This window comes from Theobroma umbraticum, unplaced genomic scaffold (assembly GCF_002168275.2).
Source record: "Theobroma umbraticum cultivar Fairchild unplaced genomic scaffold, ASM216827v3 scaffold_67.0, whole genome shotgun sequence".
Taxonomy (NCBI): Eukaryota; Viridiplantae; Streptophyta; class Magnoliopsida; order Malvales; family Malvaceae; genus Theobroma; species Theobroma umbraticum.
The window spans coordinates 1494787-1515571 of record NW_018397262.1 but is presented as its reverse complement, the minus strand read 5'-3'; the positions used below and the strand labels follow the sequence as shown (position 1 = coordinate 1515571).

The window sequence follows — 20785 nt, the reverse complement described above, 5'->3', positions numbered from 1 at the left end:
AACCTAATTGTGAAACCCTAACCTTGTTTTATTTTCCCACTCCCTCTCTTACCTACATCGTTACCCTTTCTTTGCCTCTTTCTCTCTCTAAAACTTTATCAGAAAATGATCTTTCCAACCACACTTCTTGCCACTATTCGCTTGGATTTTTTCCAAATTTTCTTTTCTTTCACTTTTTCCCCCTTCATTGATTATTGATAAATATGAAATATAATAAAAAAAGAATATAAAACTATGTAAAGTAAGGATCAAAAGATTGTTTTTAAAAAAAATCACTTTGACAAAAATTATACATGTGTTGATTTTTTTTATCAACACATAGGATGTTAGAACAAATTTGTTCGTTTATGTGTCTTAATTTAGTGTGTTTTCATGAAATAAGCTAACTTTTTATGGTTTTATGCAGGCTAAGTTTGAATTTAGGTGGCGTTTGGTAGACTTTAACATGCAATGTGATTGCCAAGTAATGTGATTGCAAGTAATGTGATTGCAGGAAAAATAATGTTACAGTGTTTGGTACATAAGCAAAATAATGATTAAAATGTAAGGAAGATAACATTGTAGCGTTTGGTTTATAAATACTTTGTTAGGAATGTAATGTTAAGTTTCAAAATTACTCTTAGTTATTAAAATACAAGTTCATATATTTATATTTTATTTATTAATTTTTATATAATATCATCTCTTAAATATATTTTAATGTCATATATTTTATTTTTATTTATTATTATAATCTTATATATTTTATTTTCATTTCTTTAATATAATTTTTTATATTATATATTTTATTTTGATTTTTTTACTTATATTATATAAAATTAATTTCTTATATTTTATTTTATTTAATTTTTGATTCTTATATATATATTTTTATTTTAATTATAACATTATAAAATATTTTTAATAAGGTAATAAAATTAAAAGGTAAAAATATCTTTAAGAACATTACAGAGTATAATGTGATTGCATTGATTTTGGACTGCAATCACATTACATCCCTTGGCTGTAATGTGATTGCATTGCAATATTACATTACAATGGCATGTTATAAAACAAACACTGTAATGTAATTTAATTGAGTACATTGTAAGAAATGTGCTCGCACTTCTCTCATACTAAACGCTACCTTAACAAAAAGTTAAAGGTTCCCACATTTTCTTTTACTTTAGACTAGTAAGACACTCAAATCCTCATCTATCATAGGTGATAGGCTACCAATGGAAATGATTCAATATGAGAGGAAGTATTTTGCATGTTCATACGAAGGTAATCACCTCAAGGGAGCAGAGTACTCTACTTCCTCTTAAAAGGATAAAACCTAGGTATAAAGCTCATGTATAAATGTGTTATGTGTGAGAAGGAACTTGCGAATCTTTGACCAATCATCTCTTAACTTCTATCCAAACAACATTTATTATACACAATAAGTAAAATAATCAAAGAAATTAATTAAGGCTTTGTTTTTAAATTAAAGTAAATAAAAGCAATTTTGTTTTTAAATTAAAGGAATAATGTTGAATATCGAATTGTAATCAATTAATTAAGGCTTAAGGAAACGCATAATTAATTATTAGTTAGACTCTGTCAAGCTGTCATAACATGTGAGTTTATAAACTTAACCATTTGACGTAAAAGAGGAGTTGTCACCAATTTCTTTTTGATTAGGTGTGATTAATTGGCCACTTACGTGAATCTATCTTTTCAATAAAGTTTTACGCTAAACTTATGTTCATTAAAAAGGATTGGTTCTGGTTTACGATTTAAGCTAAATTTGAAAGTGCAGTTGCATACGAGAAATGTATTAACACCCTCACAACACTCTCTCAATGTGCTACTTAATTAATTACGTGCTATTCTTTAAGCCTTAATAAGTAAACTTTTTTTAAATAGTCAAGATTACTTCCCTCAAGCCTTTATTTCATGTTATTATTTTATTGTTTTCTTTAGTTTGCTTTATTTTTTTTTGAAATAAATAAAAATTCTTTAGTATTGAAATATTTCCTAAATACTCTAACAATTATGACAGAATTCAAGAAACATCTCAAATTTAGTAATTTACAAAAAGTTATCACTTATAAACTTCCAAAAGTTTCATCATTGGAAAATATTTATCTATTTGTGTTTTTTATTAAATTTATTATACAAATATATGAATATTATAATTTTATTCCTAATTTAAAATATTTCCAATGTTTTATAATCATTATTATCACATGTTTGTAATAATTATTTTAAAAATAAATACTTCTTTTTGCAAAAACAATTTATGACATTAACCCCAAACTCTTGATCGCAAGGTCCAATAATCAATTTTACTCTATAAAGTTTAAAGAAGTACCACTTGTGAGCTTCATTAAAAATTTCATTTAAAAAGATTTATCTTCAAACAGTTATGAATTTTTTTTATTAATTAATATTTACTTTTTCTATATTTAAACATGTTTTATTTTGTTTAATTTCTATGATTTATTATTTTTACATTGTTGATAATTATTTAAAATAAGTCTTTTTTTCATAAAAGCAATTTATGAGATTACCCCTAACATTAATGGTAAGATCCCATAGTAATTGTTATTCTAGAAGATCATTAGTTACAATTTTTAAACCTAAATTTTTTCATTTTCTGTTTAGTTTTTTCCTTAAAAAGTTAAAAAAATACAAAAATTAAGACCTAAATAGAATGTTATTTTTATTATTTATTATTTTTGCTATTACCAATAAAGCCAAAACTATAATAATAGATAGCCAATTAGTCAAACCTGCTCTACGAACCTTTTGGTGCTGGAAGTTTTATCCTTTCAAGTGAAACGGCGTCGTTTAGTAAGTGTAAAACGAACCGTTTACTCCTTTCCCCTTTGTTTTTCTTTTTTCTTCGTTATCCACACGGTGTCGTTTCAACCATCTTTATAAAACCTAATTGTGCAACCCTAGCCTTATTTTTCTTTCCTACTCTCTCTCCTGCGCCGCTGCCCCTTCTCTGCCACTCTCTCTTCTGCGTGGCTACCCCTTCTCTGCCCCATTCTCTCTCTAAAACCTCACCGGAAAACGATCGTTTTGCCACCATTCGCCTGGATTCTTTTCAATTTTTCTCTTCTCTGTTACTCGTCTTCCGACTCATTGATTAAAACTTTCAATATCTAAAATCAATTCCAGGCCGGACCCTCTCTCGAAAGAAAAGAATACCTGTTATTTTTCTGAGTTTTCTCGGTAATATTGGTTGCTGTTTGTTTGTGTTTGTCTTCTCTCTTTAATAAAAAGAAATCAAGCCCGGACAAAGTGAGTCTTCAAATCTTTCGGTAACTTTTGCAACATCAAAGTTTTAGATCATTCGTTAATTGTCTCCCCAGTAGCATCGTCTATCACCTTAAGTGTTTTTTTTTTCTTTTAAAATAGTTTGAAATTGGGGTTTAACTGAAATTGATATGAAGTTTGTTCTTTAATTGCATTTTCAGGTCATATTAATATCTGTGAAGTTTTGCTGAGCTCGGACAATGGAGGTTGGTTGATTATTAGATTGAGTTTTTTTTTTTTTAAATATGAACTTTATATTTTGGATTTTGATATATGTGTATTATGATTACAAACAGTCATTTGATGTGAATAAGACGATGGAAACATTGGAGCCTGAGGTGAGCAATGGCGGTGGTGGATTGTTTATCCCAAAGGATAGACCGAAGTATGTAGCTCCTATTGGGAAGAAGTCTGTTTTAGGTATGTTTTGCGTAAACATGGCACTATTATTTTCTTTTGTAAAATATAATGCTATGCATGTCCTGCATCTTAGGAATAAAGTATATATGATAACTATTAGTATGTCTTCTAATAGTCTTATTTGAGAATAAATTTAGAGAACTAACAGTCTTGCTGATACACTTGCAAAATTTGTTACATCTTGAAATATCATGCTTATGGCTTGGTGATGAAATTTAGATGACCTGAATATTTTGATTTGCTTTTACTTGTTAATGTTTTTTTCTGCTGCTTCAGATAGCGGTTTGTCATATCTGCCGCTTTAGATAGCGGTTTCTTTGTAGCCGTTACTGGTAGCTTTGTTCTTGAGAGTACTTTGGTCTCTCTGATCTTATCATGATTCTAGTAAATTCTCTCTTTGACCGAGGAAAAATAATAGGATGTTTTCTTTGTTACCTTAATGCATTTGCTACTTTCACATTTTTTGTTAACTATACTATGTACTCAGTTCATTTCTTCTTCTTTGTTAAAGTTGCAGGTACAATTACAACTAACAATTCAGTGCCTCTTCTAGATATTTGCGCACCCCTACTAAAAAAATCTTAGTCTTTTTATTTTGTTATTAATATTTTTTTAATTTAGTAGGTTTGGATGTTCGTGCTAACGAAAAGCAAGGAGATTCTAAAGTTGATGGTGGATTCAAGGTCCCAAGGGAAAACATTACCTCCATTGCAGCTTCTATTGATGAAGATGAGAGAGCTGAATCTTATGGAGTTGAAGAAACTAAAAGTACTGTTACAAATGGTACCCGCAGCCATACTAGCAGACACTATCGTGATAAGGCAGCTAGTGCAACAACTAATGCGGGTATCTATTTATTTTACTTTGTGTCAAACAAGCTAAGTAAGGTTTTAAGGTTATGGTAGTCTTTTAATGTAAGGAAATATGCTTGTATTTCTTTTCCAACTTCCAATTAAAACTCTTACAGAAAATAATGACCTAATTAAATGATTACACGTCCTGTACCCCTTTCTACCATTTTTTTTTTAAAAGCTTGAGTTTTTGAAATTGATCGAGTAGAAGTGTTTCCAGGTAAGGTAGCACAAACATAAAATTTTATGGTTTGTAGGCCAAGCTTTATCTGTGCTTATGATCTCTCATTGTTTCCCAGTATCTTTTGTTTTCTTGAAACTGGCCATTGTGTTTTACAGATATATAATTGTGTATGTGTGCATTTTTGCCTGTGGAATGGGTAACTATCTCTTTGACGCATAGTAAGATGTCAGCCTAGCTTTTAGAGGAAGTGAGACAACTGAGTTGTTTGCTTGCGGATCACCAGCATTTACCTTTGATATAGTGCTATTGAGATGGATTTGCAACTCATGCTTTCTTAACCTTATGGTTTACACTAGAGAGTTAAAGAACATTCTTAATATCATATCCCTTTTGTCATTTTGATTAAAAGGTTGGGGTGGGGCAGGTGTGGTGATTCTGATGATGTACACATCTTTTGCTAGTAATTTTTTTGACAAGCTTTGAGCTTCTCTTCTCTGTGAATGGACATGTGTTCCTTTCTTTGTTGATGTATTCTTTTGTTTCCCTTCTTGAAGCTATGGGTCTCATCATCCAATTATATTTTGTTGTTCCTATATTGCAGAAAGTACAGTTACTGTAGAAAGACGAGGCAGCGATGATATGTTTGGGACTCCTCGCTCAAGTGAACTTAGGAGTACAGATGTAAGTGAAAAATTTGTTGTCATTATTATTATGTATTGTTCTTTTTGTTTACATTTTTCAAACATATGGGCCTGATTTTATTTTCAATTGAAGGTTCCAACTTCATCTAGTCGGAGTTCTCGTAGTGTCTCTTCTAATAGGCTAAGGCACGAGACAGATGAACGTGATAGAGAGAGAAGAGATTTCAGTGATGATTCTAGAAGTAATAACAGGAATGCAAGGAAAAGACACTACTATGAGGATAGAAGAGACACTCATGGTGGATATGAAGAATATTATGGAAGAAGCAGAAGTAGATATGAAAGTAGAAAGAGGACACCTGGTATGTGATAACTGCTTATTGAACTTGTGCATGTTAGGGTTCTGTATCTTTGAACTAATATCGTTTGCATTTGGATTTTCATGCAAAAACTTTTAATCATGTGCATGTTTTTGAGGCTAGATGGAATGGGGAAAATGGAGTAATGTGTCCAAACTTGATTTATTGATACTAAGACATAGTTGAGTTTGAATAAGTTCTTGATAACATATAAATTCATTCCTGGTCTAGAATTTGTACTATGTTAGATTTATGATTTGTTATTTTTTGGCATCTTTGCTGAAATGCAGTAAAGGTAGTTGGTATTGTGTTATTCACATCTTAATCTTTTGTAGGCAGATCTGATTGGGATGATGGGAAATGGGAATGGGAAGATACTCCTCACCGGGATAATTACTCTGGTAGTAATAGGCGCCATCAACCTTCTCCATCTCCAATGTTTGTTGGGGCTTCACCTGATGCTAGATTAGTTTCTCCATGGATGGGAGATCATACACCTCGTTCTGCTGGTATGTTATTCAGTATGTAAAGCCTTTCTTTTCCTTGATGTCATTGACTGTTTTTGCCTTCTTTTGGTATGGACTGTTTTTGCCTTATTTTATTGCTTTATTTGTGAATGAAGAGAGCAAACAATTTTTTTAACATCATGCTGAAATTAGGTACAGCTAGTGGGGCTTCTCCTTGGGACTATGCATCTCCTTCTCCAGTTCCAATACGAGCCTCTGGAGCATCAATAAAATCTTCAAGTTCTAGATATGGTCGGACATCTCATCAAGTTAGCTTTTCAAGGGAAAGTTCACAATCATTTGAGGTAGCATATGGCATTGTCCTATTTTCTTTTCTTTTCTTTTCCTCTCCATTTTCCCCTCTTAAGTACTTTTCTTTGGAGTTGGAGTGAAGGAGTGATGCATTCTAAGTTATATTTCTAGAAAGCTAATGAACCAGTAATTGATAGTGCGTAATGGCAGTGATCTGTGGTTACTTGAATAGATTGCTTTTTGTTTTTCCATAAATTTTTCTCTTTCTAGAAATCTTTTTACTTCTGTCATTGTTTTTGGGTCTTTATTTGTTATGTTTACTGTTTAGGATGAAGGAGATAAGACAGGTCCAGCAGAAGAACAAAATTATGAGATTACAGAAAGTATGCGCTTGGAGATGGAGTATAATTCAGACCGTGCATGGTAAATTATGAATTCAATTCAACCTAGGACTCCTCTCTTCATATGGGATTAAAATTTATGGTACTTATATGATGAAAATGGAAATATTACTGAAGTTAGTAGCTTAGGAAAAATATTTTCAGACAACATGAACTCTATTTGCCATTTTCCTTTCCGTAAAAATTGTTGGAATTGTTTTCCAAGCATGAAGGGATATCATTTTGGTTTTTACTTATCAAATCGTGATAAGGTCCTATTATTTGGCCTCAATTTGGTGGCTTTTGACCCTTCATTTGATTACTGATTCTGTCATCCATTTCTGGTCTTTCTTCATGCTGTATCAAAGTTGGCTTAACTTTCCTTGTTGGAATCTCCTTGTGTAGGTATGATAGAGAAGAAGGAAACACCATGTTCGATGCTGATAGTTCGTCATTTTTCCTTGGGGATGAAGCTTCATTCCAAAAGAAAGAAGCAGAGTTGGCCAAAAGACTGGTATCATTTTAGTGCCTTTTTATTCTATAATTTGATGTTAAATGTATGCATCATGTTTCATGGCTATGTACTATATATTAAACGTGGTGGATGCATGATCTTACGGCAGTTGTTCATTTAACTATCTTTCGTGCATGTGCAAATTTGGATATGAATTTGGTTTAGCTTTTACATTGAAATAAATAAAGACATCAGAGACATTTATTCTAAAATAATGATAAAATAAATTGTCATGGTCTTTCTTCTTCATCTCTTCGTTTTCTCCTTTTGTATATTCTTTTTCTAGCCAATGTGTTTAGGGTCAAATGTTTTGCAGAAAACTGGAGCAGCTTTTCTTATGTCATTTTAATTCCTTCGTAATTTTGATATTGAAATAAGTGGAGTGATTAACTTTTATCTAATTTTCTTGGCTTCAGTTGTCTTAGTTTGAATTTGCTGATTTCTTAATATTCTCACAAGTTATTGCTGCTGAGATAAGTGGATAACTTTTGTCTAATTTTCTTTTATTTTCTTGGCTTCAGTTGTCCTAGTTTGAATTTGCTGATTTTCTCAATATTCTCACAAGTTATTACTGCTTTCTCTGTTTTACTTTGAGTCTGAAACTATAACATATTGTTGCAAATTGACTAACTGACTGCCAGCTATAATTACTATCGGGTAACTGTTATCTCTTGAGAACAAAGGTGAAGTTGGTTTTAATTCGGAGGCTTGTTGGTGCAATGGACCAGCGTTAGATGAAATCAGTCAAAGATGTGTTCCTTGGATGCAGGCATGTTTTTCTATTTGCATGCTTCTTAGGGTTAAATTGAAGCGACTTGTCCTTGGTGATGACGGGTGATAGTAACTTGTTCTTTTTCTCAAGTTACATTCAGTTGGTTTATTTGTGAATGGGCTGAGTGCTCTCATAAACTATGTGAAGTGTGCGTATGTTTGTTTGTTATGTTTCCATGCATGATTGCCTTTTGGTGAAAGTATTTTCCCCCTTACTGCTATTTTAGTCGTTGAGATGAACTGATTGTTGTTGGCTCCTTTCAAATCTTTTAGTTGTCCTTTGCAGAACATAATGGTTTCTAAACACCTGTGCCATCTCCTAAACAGGTTCGAAGGGATGGGACTAGGATGTCGCTTGCTCAGAGCAAAAAGTTGTCTCAGCTTACCGCTGATAATGCTCAGTGGGAAGACCGGCAGCTTTTGAGATCTGGAGCTGTTAGAGGTACTGAGGTGCAAACTGAGTTTGACGATGAGGATGAACGCAAGGTGATTCTTCTTGTACATGGTAAGTCAACATCATAATCTTTCTATTAATTTATGAAACTACTTTTTATCTGATGTGAGTCCAATATGTCTGCTTTGTACTTTTAGCTAAAAGTTGTGTATATTTTTTGTTGTCATAGATACAAAACCACCATTCTTGGATGGCAGAATTGTTTTCACCAAACAAGCAGAGCCAATCATGCCCATAAAAGATCCTACATCAGACTGGCTATAATTTCGCGCAAAGGATCTTCTCTGGTTAGGGAAATTCATGAGAAGCAAAGCATGAATAAGTCACGCCAACGATTTTGGGAGCTTGCAGGCTCTAAGCTTGGTGATATCCTTGGAGTTGAGAAAACAGCAGAACAGGTACGGTTTATAAATGTAATTTTTTGACCATTTCTTTTTCTAAAAAAATGACAACGTAGTTGATTTACTAATTCATCTCTACATTGGTTGCTAGATTGATGCTGACACTGCCGAAGTAGGCGAACATGGTGAAATTGATTTTAAGGAAGATGCCAAATTTGCACAGCATATGAAGAAGGGGGAGGCTGTAAGTGAATTTGCGAAGTCCAAAAGCATAAGCAGAGCAGCGACAATACTTACCCATATATTCAGTGCGAGATGAGTTACTGCAGGTTTGTCATTTTCTCTGATAGTGTCTGTTAGTCTAATTTTGAAATAGATAACAACTCTAGCATGCCACTTACTCTTGGAGGAATGGGGTATTAACCACCTCACACACACAAGGATAAACTCCTGCTTTCCAAAAGGAATATAAAGGTTCCCCTTACAATTTTTTAATGTTTTCCTTTTTGACTTTCAAAGATAAATTCTATCATATGACTATGCTTTTAAAATATCAAGTGTTTATTGACCATCTCTTTTTTCTGTTTTTAATTACTTGTTTGACAGGTGATTCGAGAAAATCAGGTAGTTGTTGTTGTGGGTGAAACCGGCTCTGGAAAAACAACTCAACTTACACAGTATCTTCATGAAGATGGGTACGCTATAAATGGTGTAGTTGGTTGTACCCAACCTAGGCGTGTGGCTGCCATGAGTGTTGCAAACGAGTTAGTGAAGAGATGGAGACAGAGTTGGGTGATAAAGTTGGCTATGCCATACGTTTTGAAGATGTGACTGGGCCAAGCCACCATAATTAAGGTGAGTGGCTCCATTTACATTAGAACACAGATTTTAAAATCTCTATACAGTTAAACATAATCGTGATTGCTTAAATTGTTATCTTTTGGGATGGAGGAGGGCACTAAGTTGTGTTTAATATTCATGCAGTTTGCCCATCTTTCTATCATCTTCGTCTAAAATTGATTAGTTTCCCCAATTTATTGTAGGGAGCTATGCCCCATTTTTCTGTATCTTAGCCATGCTTCAGTTCTGATATGATATGCTAAACTTTTTTATTTCTTTGATTTTACAGTATATGACTGATGGGGTTCTCCTTCGTGAAACATTGAAGGATGCTGATCTTGACAAGTATCGGTAAGGAGAAACTAAATCTTAAATTTTCGAGTCTATCCCAATTGCAACTACTGAATTAGTGATAAGAGCTCTGTTATTTACTTTATTATTGCAGCGTTATTGTAATGGATGAGGCACATGAGAGATCACTAAGCACAGATGTGCTTTTTGGAATTCTGAAAAGGTGGTTGCCCAGCGCCTGATTTCAAGCTTATGGTGACATCTGCAACTCTAAATGCAGAGAAATTTTCAAATTTCTTTGGAAGGTAGGTCTCATATTTTTATATCAGCTTGTGCTGGCATCTTCTGCATCTAATCAATCCAATAGAAATAAATATCTTTTCATATTTTGTAGTGTACCGATTTTCCACATCCCTGGTAGAACATTTCCCGTCAATTTTGTACAGTAGACTCCTTGTGAGGATTATGTTGAAGCTGCAGTGAAGCAGGCCATGCTATTCACATCACCAGCCCTCCTGGTGACATCCTCATCTTTATGACTGGCCAAGATGAGATTGAGGCAGCTTGTTATGCCTTGCAGAACGAATAGAACAGCTTATTTCCTCCACTAGGAAAGGGGTGCCTAAACTTCTGATACTCCCAATATACTCCAGTTGCCTGCTGATTTGCAAGCAAAGATATTCCAGAAGGCTGAAGATGGAGCTCGCAATGCATTGTTGCCACCACATTGCTGAGACATCCTGACTGTAGATGGAATTTTTTTGTTATTGATACTGGTTATGGTAAATGAAAGTATATAACCTAAGATGGGTATGGATGCTCTTCAAGTTTTCCCTGTTAGTCGTGCTGCTGCTGACCAGCGTGCAGGACGTGCTGGTAGAACTGGGCCAGGTACATGTTATAGGTTGTATACAGAGAGTGCTTACTTGAATGAGATGCTACCTGCTCCTGTACCTGAGATACAGAGGACCAACCTTGGCAATGTGGTGTTGCTGCTCAAGTCTCTTAAAATTGAGAACTTGCTAGATTTTGATTTCATGGATCCACCACCGCAGGAAAATATCCTGAATTCTATGTACCAGTTATGGGTCCTGGGTGCACTTAACAATGTTGGGGGCTTGACTGACATTGGATGGAAAATGGTGGAGTTCCCATTGGATCCCCCACTTGCGAAGATGCTGTTTGATGGTGAACAGCTACAATGCATAGATGAGGTTTTGACCATTGTTTCAATGCTTTCAGTCCATCAGTGTTTTTCCGACCTAAGGATAGAGCAGAAGAGAGCGATGCAGCAAGGGAAAAATTTTTTGTACCAGAATCTGATCACTTAACATTGCTTAATGTTTACCAGCAGTGGAAAGCTAATCAGTATCGAGGAGACTGGTGTAATGACCATTTTCTGCATGTTAAAGGGTTGAGGAAAGCCAGAGAGGTGAGGTCTCAGCTATTAGATATTCTCAAGACACTGAAAATCCCGCTAACATCCTGTGGATATGATTGGGATGTTGTAAGGAAAGCTATCTGTTCTGCATACTTTCACAATGCTGCAAGACTAAAGGGTGTTGGGGAGTATGTTAATTGCAGGAATGGAATGCCGTGCCATTTGCACCGAGCAGTGCTCTTTATGGTTTGGGTTATACTCCAGAGTATGTTGTTTATCACGAATTGATTTTGACAACAAAGGAGTACATGCAGTGTGTTACAGCAGTGGAGCCACAGTGGCTGGCTGAACTAGGTCCCATGTTCTTTTCTGTGAAGGAGTCAGATACAACATTGTTAGAGCATAAGAAAAGACAGAAGGAGGAGAAAACTGCCATGGAGGAGGAAATGGAAAATTTGAGGAAGGCGCAAGCTGAGGCAGAGAGAGAAAGCAAGGAGAAGGAGAGGCAGAAGAGAGCAAAGCAGCAGCAGCAAGTTTCAATGCCTGGGTTGCGACAGGGCTCTTCTACTTATCTAAGACCCAAGAAGTTCGGTTTGTAAATGCAAATTACATCATATTCAATAGTTGGAAATTAACAAAATTGCCCTCAGTTGTTTGTTGTCGCCCCTTGTAAACTTTTATTTTCATATATATGATAAAAGTTTATTAACTTCTACTTTCATATATATGATAAAAGTTTATTTCTATAATGTGGTTAATTGTATTTATAATAGAATAGAGAATATGAAAAGGACAGTCAAACTTACAAAAATCTGCCTCAATATACTTTTAAAGTACATTTTGATCCTTTTTGTTTCTAATTGCATTGTTAGGTCTCTTGATTTTTTGTTACCATTTATTTACAAATATGAAAGTCATAACTATCTTCTAATAATTGAAAAATTAAAAATATAAAAAAAAAATCGTAATCTAAAAAATTTAAGTAATAATGTTCTAATTAAATTAGTTATAATTCTTTTTGTTTTTAGGGAGGTTTTTGTATTTTTTTAACTGAGCTCTTATGAGATCAATTTTGAAATTTAACCAACCCAGCTTTTGTGAATTTATTAAAATATTGTAAATTTATTAAATTTTTGTAGTTGGTGTCTTGATGATAATGATTTTGGATTGTAGTCATGGTGGTGTGTGACCATCCAAGGAGAGAAAGAAAGGAGAAGAAAAAGAAGGAACTATTATATTTTTCGATATCAGCAAGAAGAAAAGGAGAAAGGAAAGAGGAGAAAACAGAAAAAAAAAAAAAAGGAAAAATAATTAAAAAAATTATATCTAGTTTAATTAGAATATTATTATTTAATTTGTTTAGACGTTTTTCACTCTAAAATTATGAGTCTTTTGAATTTTTAATTAAAAAATCATGAATAATTTCTTTCTTTCTTTCTTTCTTTTAATTTTTTTTCTTTTTTTCTTTTTTCATCATTATATGTCTCTTTTTTATTTTTTAAGTTGATAAAAAATATTTTTATTATTATTTAATTAAATTAGATTATATGATATTTTTTATTTTTTATTTCTCAATTATTTGAGGTTAATTATGACTTTTTATTTTTGTTAATAATGTTGACTAATGGAAATAAAAAGTCAAGGAGCCTAACTTTTCAAAAAAAAAAAAAAAACCGTCTATAGGCCTAATAATGTATTTTGAAATAAGAGGAGCCAAGTGTACTATAGAAATGTGTCTTTAATGCTCCATTTAATAGAAGCATAGATATTGATCATGCGTGTTTGTTACAAATATAATCAATTCTAACTTGAGAAAGCTTTTTAGTAAACAATTTTGCTAACTACTCTCCTGTGCAGACATAGGAAGTAGAAATCAATTTTTGTTGAATCTTCTATCATACAAAATAACAATCAACATCAATATATTTCTTTTCATAAAACATCGGATTAGAAGAAATATATATAGTTATCTGATTATCACACCATAATCTCGTAAGAGATGAATCTACAAAACCAATCTCCTCCAAGAAATGACAAATCTACATAAGCTCACAAGTAATTTGTGCCATAACTCGATATTCAAACTCTATACTAGACCTTGCCATCATATTTTTAGAGATATTAATGGGTATCTTGTTACAAGGTACTCACGAGTACCCAACTTGATTATACAAAGTTAGGATATTTCATAATTTAGTTTAAAATGGGTTTGGATAATAATTTTACTACCCGTATTAAGTTCGAGTAGGATTTAAGTACCACCTATTGGGTACTTGTTAGCCGAACTCGATTATATCAATATCCAAGTTTAAGCAAGTACTTGTCTCGACCTCGAACCTTGAATCCATTTATATAATATTTTATTGATATTTATATAATATGTAACTGATAATTAACATAAATATGTAAAATTTTATTGGTGTTTGGATTTTAACTTGTGTAAGGATGAGAAACACTTCACATTGTTACCAATTTATGTATAATTCATTTTGATAGAAATTGATAGATATATTAATGATATATAGTTGTTAGTCAAATTATTAATGTGAAGTTATTAATATATTTAAATTAAAAAACTATTAGGTTATTAGTTATGTTAAATAAAGGACGACTTATTTTAGCCTTCAAAGATAATATGTTTTTGACAATAGCTTTTTTTAATTATTTATAGTCAAGAAAAAATACTTTTAGACAAAATTACCGTAAATGAAATCTCTTCATATTCAGAGTGTCATACTTTTTGTTTTTAACTTTTTTCTTCTTATTGATGTTAAATGCCATTTTTTTTATAATTACAAGAAATATAACAAATAAAATAACTCAAAAGTTAATTATCCGAATTAAAGTATTTTGGATAATATCTTTTTGTCTAAATCCATTTTATCCCAGTTTGACATTGAAAGTTTTTTTCAAGATAATATCTTTTTGTCCAAATCCATTTTATCTCAATTTGATGTTAAATAATTTTTCAATGCATCTTCATTTTTATGTCAAATTCCTTTTTGATTTAAACTTTATCTCTATTATGAAAGTACTTAACTCTAAGAATTTATATCTTCCTAAAATATAAAGATAGGAAACAAGTTACACATATTTAACAAATATTGTTATTACATGGCATGTTCAAAAAAAATATTATTACAGTTGAAAAAATAAATTGTTACATGTTTTAACTAAAAGAGTTTATGTTATAGTAAAAGACAAAAGACAAAGTTACATGCTATATTTAATAAATGGTGTTGTTACACATTGTATTCAAAAAAATGTTACACATTTCAGTAAAAGATGTTATACACCAAAACTTCAATAGCAGATTTTACATGCAAAGGCTAAAGCTTTAGCAGTAGATGTCACATGCTAAGACCAAAGAGTCAACGCCATATGTTACATGGTAAGGCCAAAGCTTCAATACTAAACGTTATTACTAGATATTACAAGTTAAGCCTTCTTTTTCCTACTGACGTTGCATGCCAAGGCATGAATCATTTTATCACATGCCAAGGCATGTTATACAAGACTTGAATCATTGAAAAACTCAACATCAATAATCCCAAAAAGCTATTGTTACTCACTATGTCCTGCTTTTTGATTTGTAAATCGATAATAAGATGGCAAGAGATAGACAGTAAGAGTTTTTTTGTGAATGTAAATCAATAAACCCAAGAATATATTGTTACATTCCATATTATGCTCATTTATAGATAGATGACAATATAGTGAGATGAGGAGATATAGAAAAAGATAGTGATGGTGGTAAAATTAAAAAAAGTTAGATGAGAAAAGAGAAAAATAGAAAACATAGCAGCATGGCAGACGAATGACGGAACAAAAAAATTGAGAATATTTAATTTATTTGAAATATTTTTAAGGGTATTTTTATAATTTTATGGCTACAATTGGATAAAAACAGTTAACTTTATATTAATAATTATTTCTAAACTGAACTTATAAGGAGCGTTATTTCTTATAATTTTCTCTTTAAATAATATGAATATTTTATCATATTATAAGAAATATAATGACTATCATATATACATACTTTTAATATAAATATATTTATTTTCTATTTTGTATTTTACAAAAATTATAACTTATAAAATTATTAGTTATAATATATGTAACTTTGTTTATGTAAACTTATAATAGTATATATGTATATATATATATATATATATTTAAAAAGAGACTGAGATTAAAATAGTTTTGTAACTTATTTTTTTAATTTTATGTAATTAAAGAGAAACCTATAGAGTTAATTAAATTAATTAATGAAAATATGATTATGGATCAACTTGTAATATCTTTTAATATATATATATACACACACACATACACACGTAATATATTGAATTAATTTATAAAAAATATAATTATTATGATATATTTACTTTTAATATAAACATATTTACTTTCTATTTTGTGTTAACGTTATAAAAATTATAATTTATAAAATTACTAATTATATATATACCTTTATTTATATAAATTTATAATATATATACTTAAAGAGAGGTTGTGAGATTAGAATATAATTATTGTTTGTTTGCTTTTATAAATTTGAATTAAACAATGATTGCTGTAACCTTGTAATTTTATTATTTATTTGCTTTTATAAATTAAATTATTAGTGAATGGTATAGAATATAGATGTGAATTGTAAAATATAATTTAATTGTATATTGATATAGGTTTGGATTTAGGTTTGGGTAATTAGGTAGCCACGAAGAGTTAAATAAATTTCTTTAATATAACTAGGTTTTTAAATTGATTCGGGTAATTATTTGTAATGAGAATGTATTAGTGTTCAGGTTAAAGTAATAAATTTAAAAAATATCTGAGTAATTATAGAGCTAAGAGTATTCTACAACTTGATTGGGTGTAGGTACCATACCCATCGACATCTCTGTACATTTGGCTTCTTACTCTTCTATAATACCAAATTTCCTGTCGAAAACACATAATATCTTTTTGTAGATTTCTTATCATCTAGTGAACAAACCCAATCAGCATCAATACGTTGTCAAGTATGTCCATGATCTCCATATACAACCCCTCTTCCAGATGCCCTTTCTAAATATTTTAAAATATGAACCAAAGCATCCCAATGGATTGTGGTAGGCATTGACATGAATTGACTTACTACACTCACTAAAAAAGAAAATATCAAGACGAGTCAATGTCAAATAATTCAATTTGCCAACTAACTATTAACTCCACAGGGAAGTGTCACAAGGTTGTGTATAGAACTCCTAATTTTTATCATAGGGGTAGAAAGTAATTACCTTTAGCTCGAATTTTTGAAAGTTATTATTTGGAAAACCACATTTTAATAAATTATTAAGCCCAATTCGAGAGACCAAAAAGAGGAATAAAAAATGAACATTTTACAAAAAAGGGTAAAATCATAAATTAATTTCTCTTTGATTTTGTTAATTAATTTGAGGTTCCTTAAGAAGCTTTTATTTTCTCTGCTCTCCACATAACCAAGCTTCGAAGGCAACTCTCAAGTTGTATTCTTGATCAGAACACACACACACACGCACTCGGATGTCAGCTTGGCCCATTATCTTGTGAAAGTTTGAAGCTGGTGGTCTATTTCATATATGATATTGAATTTTTGCATTTTTAATCTTAACTGGTCTTCTTCCGTTTATTCAATGTCATTTAAGTTCAATATTTAGAGCCAATGTAATTGGAACAAATTCTATGCTTGAATTAGTGGATGTTAAAGTTACTTTATTGCTAGATTTAGTACTGTTGTCGATGAGCTTCTTCAAAAGTAAGGCACTTTATTTATTTATTTTGCTTTGCAGATACTGAAAAAAGTCTGTTCAGTTGCATACAATGGCTCGTTATCTGGTTGAACAGTGCAGTCTGTTTTCATGGTTGCCATCTATGCTCTCAACCTGTAGCAGGGTGCTGCTTGGAGATGAAAAGAGAATTTTCTTAACTGAGCTGGCTGTGGTTATAGAGGCAGTTACCTTCTTCCACTTGATTCTGCAAAATGACCTTTGTACTATGATTTCTGGCATCATGTGTTGGAACCTCCTTATTCCTTACAGTTTCTAAGACACTGGCCCTTTCCCTTTGAAAATTTTAAGGATTTTATTTCCTTAACATTCTAATAAAAGTTTTATTTTCTCCTCAATTCGTGGCATCCCGACTCTGCTTTCTCTCTTTGTTGTCATCATGGGCCTCACGCGTTTAGCTTGATTCTGAGGCTGTCACCACTTTTAATGACCACAAAATATAACTTAATCCACCTACTCTATTATGAATAACTAGGTCCTCTTTCATACTGTCAAGGAGGTTATCGTTTAGGAACAGCTTCTTTTAAGCTTTTCTTGATGATTTGTCTCTGAAAATTCTTCAACGATCTATAGCATTCGATTTATTAGTTAGTGTATTAATCTTCTGTCTAAGGAATAGAGTTCGAATCTTTTTTTTTAATTATTAAAAAAAAATTCTTTTTTCTAAATTGACATCCCTTGTTTGTCATTTCTTGCTCATGCTAAGCATGTGTCTGTAAACTATAAATACTTCCCCTATCAGGTTTTGCTCAAATGATTTAATCCAATAATTTGCAAAGGTCTGTTGCCACTTAGGCTGGAGGTGGCAATTGGGGGCAGGGATGTTTTGGGTTTGGGACTTTGGGTTATTATGGGTTATGAATTTTCTATTACGTGTATATATATATATGACAATAAAAATTGGGATTGTCAAAATTCTTGGAATCTGGATAAGGGATTTTGAAGGCCCAAATGTCTCATTTCAAATGACACCATTTGTGAATTCCTTGATTTTTTTAGTAAGACAAACTTTTGTTCTCTTTCCTCGTACATATAACTTTTATATTTTCTTTCACTGTAACTACAATAACTCTTTTTTAAATATGTTTCTTGACCTTTTCAATATTATTACTAAATATAACATGTTTTCTCCATCTTTTTCTTTTTCTATCTCTAACACCATTGTTCTTTTTTTTTTTTACTTGTTTTATTTTTTGTATCTCATCAAATTCCAATATTCAAAATTTCAAAACTCCTCATCCAAACACACCCTTGCGATCAGGTTGGGATTATTGGCATTTGATGTCAGTTCAGATTAGGTTAAGGTGGGTTTTCGCCTTTGGGCAGGTTTTTCAGGCTTGGGTCAATTGTTCCCCCATTTTACTTGCATGACTTTTAGATTACAGTTTATCATGTGGCTTATGTACCAATTCAAAATAATTTAACAGAAAGGAAATTATCTAATTGAAGTGTTGGAGTGAAGATGAAATTTACTCTTTGACTCCATTCTCTTAAAAGGCTTTTTTACTCCATTTACTGAGGTCAATATTAGATAACTTACTTAGCACACAATTTACATTTTCTTTAAGGTGATTGGTGTTATTTTACCCCACTCTCTACTATGTCGCTACACCCTTGGACAGAGTAGGTAACCATTTACCCCCACCTAAATGGGACCATGCATTTCTTTAAAGACTTACAATTAGCCATGCAATGTTTTGCGTGCAAACTTTGGAATAGTTTTTAAATAAATGAATTAGTGTGTGATTTATGTATTGTGAGGTGAATGTAATTTCTCTATTTTAAGATTTATGTGAAACCGATTTCTGATTTAGCTAAATTTCAAGGTTGTCTTTGTAATTTAAACTAAGTTAGTGTTTTCATCTTTGCCGTCATTGCTACAAACTATCAGAATTGCTTTATGATGGAAAATAATTCTTAATCAAATGCTATGGTAGGGCAAATGGTATGGGTGCTGCTTGGATTTCACCATTTTAATATGACTTAAGATAGTCTTTATTTATTTATTTTTTTGATAAGCAACTTATTTAAGATAGTTTCAACACTTAAATGTTAATTCATAGTTATATGATCTATTGGAAAGTAGGCTTACCTTTTCAAATAAATATTCCACTCCCTTTCTGATAAAAGAAACTTGTTTTACAAATCCTACTTCGTGTACACAATAATTTCTTCACTCTAGTTGTGATGGAGTGGCTACTAGAGTCCTCCACAAGGAATTACATATTTCAAAACCCTCTAACCTTTGATGGTGCCTCAAGAATGAAGAGAAATAAAAAAAAGAGAAAAGAGTTTTTTTTTTTTTGATTTTTTTGACTTACAAAAGAACTTATGTTCACTCTTTTTCTATGTATTGAAACTAGTACGTTTTATACACTATTTATAGACGTATTAGGGATATAGAGATAGGATATTATGTTTACATTTAAACAAATTAAATTTAAATATAATTAATCCTTATTTAAATTTAAACAAATTAAATTTAAATTTATATCCTATCTCAAACATTCAATTAAGTTATATCAGAACAATATCTAATATTAATAAATTGAATATTACTTAATTATCCATAAATAATTAATAAAGTTGCATGCTATGTGGATGCACCACATTTAAATGCAACATCTCCCACTTGCACACATTGGCATCAACTTATACCATTCACAATTTAACTCATTCTCCATTCATTGTCATACAGGAAAAATGGAATGTGCAACCAACGAGAAAAAAAAGGTACCGGTGAGCAGTGAGATATTAAGTTACCATCTTACTAAGATAACACCGCTCAAGTTCTCGTCACACCTAAATCATTTTTATCACACAAGATTTTGCATCTCTGATCCCTTCTACATGTAAAAGCTATGCAAAATCTCTTTATGTGTCTAAACTTATGGTTATATCTAACAACTAATGTTTTTTATAACCGCCCGGGCAATAAGTTATAGACCATGTATGTGAGATGTATAATGACTCTTTCTTAGATACTCATCTTAATCCATTAAGATCTGATTGCTCTCGTAGTCATGTTTTGCTAAATCATATCATTTTTTACCCTTGGAAATCATGCTAAAGTAGCAACACCAAATCTCAACTTCATATCATAGATCTAAGTCCAAAGGGTATAAAATTTAGACTATATAAGTCCTCAAGGCTCACACAGTGATGAAGCAGGGATCTATTCAATCATTCCCTTCCATTGGTTGACTAATAGCACATATAGTGCGAAATGTATGTTATGGTGGATTTTTCATTTAGGGTTTGTCATGTCGAAACTACCATACAGATCTTGGTCCAATCCCTACAAAAGGATTGACTTGAATCCCTTAAGATTCATATCCGTCTATTATTAGCAACATGGAATATGGATAATCTCCATGTTTGACTCTTATGAGCCTCAACCTGACTCTAAGTCAAGGTGACATTGCTAAGATCCTTGCTTACAACTCATGTGACAAGGAGATCACAAAATGCTTGGTATCTTGTGATCATTTAAGTCTCA

General features: G+C 31.7%; 2 pseudogenes across 1 annotated transcript; both read left to right on the top strand.

Annotated features, from left to right (window-relative positions):
• The first annotated feature begins 2954 nt into the window (after window positions 1-2954).
• On the top strand, window positions 2955-12225 carry LOC110419465 (pre-mRNA-splicing factor ATP-dependent RNA helicase DEAH7-like; annotated as a pseudogene). The gene is made up of 17 exons (XR_016351429.1): window positions 2955-3276; window positions 3453-3497; window positions 3588-3711; window positions 4336-4557; window positions 5348-5427; window positions 5521-5749; window positions 6082-6255; window positions 6412-6557; window positions 6833-6927; window positions 7290-7398; window positions 8497-8674; window positions 8793-9021; window positions 9116-9293; window positions 9571-9819; window positions 10094-10155; window positions 10250-10400; window positions 10490-12225. The product of XR_016351429.1 is annotated as a pre-mRNA-splicing factor ATP-dependent RNA helicase DEAH7-like (transcript).
• A 3820-nt stretch (window positions 12226-16045) lies between these two features.
• LOC149526972 (uncharacterized) overlaps window positions 16046-20785 on the top strand; it is an 11801-nt pseudogene continuing 7061 nt past the window's right edge.